Consider the following 2,617-nt stretch of genomic DNA (forward strand, 5'->3'; position numbering starts at 1 on the left):
TGGAAATTGGTGACATCTGAGTGTCAGGAGGAGCCTCTGTTTTATTTAGGGTCATTGTCAGGGCAAAGGCTGCTTGCACTGGAAATGAATTGTGCATGCAGGTTTGATCCCAGTGAGGATGGATGGATGGATGGATGGATGGATGGATGGATGGATGGATGGATGGATGGATGGATGGATGGATGGATGGATGGATGGATGGATGGATGGATGGATGGATGGATGGATGGATCTTTCCACCCAGGTCATGACTGATCATGTAGTTTGACCTCTGGTGTCTGGGCAGCCCCATGGAGAAGAACTTTGGGTTGCTGGTGGATGAGAGGCTGGACATGACCCAGCCATGTGCATTGGAGCCCAGAAATCCAAACATTTCCTGGCTGCATCCAGAGCAGGGTGGGCAGCAGCTGAGGGGGTTGTTCTGCCCCTCTCAGGTGAGACCCCACCTGCAGAGCTGCCTCCAGCCCTGGATCCCAGCACAGGAAGGATGTGAAGCTGCTGGAGAGAATCCAGAGGAGCCACCAAGGTGATCAGAGGGATGGAGCTCTGCTCTGGAGCCAGGCTGAGAGAGCTGGGATGTTCATCCTGGAGAAGAGAAAGCTCTGGGGAGGGTAAAAAGCCCCTTCCAGTGCCTGAAGGGGCTCCAAGAGAGCTGGAGAGGGACTGGGATCAAAGGCCTGGAGTGATACAATGGGGGGAATGGCTTCCCACTCACAGAAAGCAGGTTTAGATTCAATATTAGAAAGAAGTTCCTAATTGTGAGGATGGGGGGCTATGGCACAAGCTTTCCAGAGAAATTGTGGCTGTCCCATCCCTGGAAATGTTCAGACCCAGGCTGGATGGGGCTTGGAGCAGCCTGGAATAGTGGAAGGTGTCCCCTGCCCATGAAAAGGGGGCTGCAGCTGGATAATCTTTAATGTCCCTTCCAGCACAATCCATTCCATGAATCCTGACCATTAGAATGTGTGTTTTTTCCCATGACACAATCCACTCAGTCTAAATTTAATCCAGCTATTTAAGCATGAGCCTAACTCACAACTGGAGTATCAGTGTGCCTCCACCATGGTGTTTGCAGGGGAAATGCTGCCAGATTTCTTCCTCAGCATCACCAACCTTTCAAAATGCATTGTATTTTGCAGAACACTTTTTGCCACTTTTTGCAAATTCAAGGTGTGACTCCAAACTGGTGCTGGTGTTTTTGGCAGTGGCTTTGGGCACCACAAGGCTGGAGGAAATCTCTGCCCTTCCCTGGTGCTGAGTGCTCAGAAGGCTTCATAAAATATTGGTGCTTTTCTCCTACTGCAAAAGAGCCACAAGTGTCTGTATTTTGCTGTCAGAAAGGCTATTTGTGATTTTTAATAATACACTGTATTTCTCAAAGAATATGGTCAAGATAAGAATCCTACTCCCTATTTTTTATTTTCTGCTTGCCTTGCAAATGGTGGAGTCTAAAATAATGCAAGAGTTAAATTAATCTGATTTAACACTTGCAGGGAGGTTTCTATTTAAAACTCTTTTTCTTTGAAGTGTCACTAGTCAGGAAATTCAGTAGGCAGGTGCCATCTCTTTGTTGGAGTGCATGGGCACATCTCTGCAGTGTTTCTGATGATGGAAAAAATAGCATTTAACTAAAATAAAAAAATGATGGATTATCTTTTTATCTCCTTTTTGGATGGCCATTAGAAAAGCAAAGATTGCACTGATGATCAGTTGCTTTTTAAATATATCCTGAAGATTGGTACCAAAAAATAAGAAGAAATGGTGTATCAGCAGGTGGTTTTGAAATTTTTTTTCTGGGTTGCAAAGCTGTGGGGAAAAACTCTCCCAGGTGTGTTGGCAGTTCATCTGCTGGGATGCTGCAAGCAAAATCTGGAAAATATTTTACAGCTTCTCCTTGAATGAAGTCAAAGTTGGCTGCAATACCTATACTTACTGGTTTTATTTGATTTTTTTGGTAAAATTCCTTTTTTTTGGAAGTAGATATTGATGTTGAGTTAGGTGATGATTTCTTCACTCTCTCTGTCACCTCTTCCTTAAATAAAAGCAGAAAACAACTGCAAAATGTTTGATGCTCTTCACTGTGTAGCATTTATTTTGTTCTTACTCTTCTGTCCCCCCTGCTGCAAAGCCAGGCATTGCAAAAATAAGATTTTTGGAGGTTATTGAGGACTTTATTAGTCCTCCTACTCCTCTCTGCATATATTTATTGTCATTCTAGTCTTGAATAACTTGGCCATGTATTTTTTTTTCCCCTTGTAGGACTCCTCCATCATCTGGTGCATGGAGTAAAGGAGTGCAGGAGACAGCCGTGCTGTAGGATTTTATTCCAGAGCTGTTGCCATAGTTCTTATTTCTGTAAAATAAAACATTTTCTTCTTCCACGAGAGACTTTGATCATGCTCATTGCTGAAACCTGTTGCTTTTTTTTTTTTCTTCCATTTATAATGAATCTTCCTGTGATGCTTCTGTGTGGAGGAGGGAGGTGCCTCCTTTATTTTTCTACATGTGAAAAAACCAGGCAGATTTGGAAGTGTTAGGACCCAGATTTTTGGATTAACCCATTTCTTGGCTTTGTGAGATGCCAGAGACTCAAATATGGTACAAGGCAACTCCCAAA

General features: G+C 43.7%; 1 long non-coding RNA gene across 1 annotated transcript; it reads left to right on the forward strand.

Annotated features, from left to right (window-relative positions):
* The first annotated feature begins 287 nt into the window (after nt 1-287).
* LOC306800567 lies at nt 288-2,386 on the forward strand. Its single transcript, XR_013773860.1, has 2 exons — nt 288-526; nt 2,260-2,386. It is a non-coding gene; the product is annotated as an uncharacterized lncRNA (long non-coding RNA).
* The last annotated feature ends 231 nt before the right edge of the window (nt 2,387-2,617 follow it).

This window comes from Erithacus rubecula (genome assembly GCF_903797595.1).
Source record: "Erithacus rubecula genome assembly, chromosome: 3".
Taxonomy (NCBI): Eukaryota; Metazoa; Chordata; class Aves; order Passeriformes; family Muscicapidae; genus Erithacus; species Erithacus rubecula.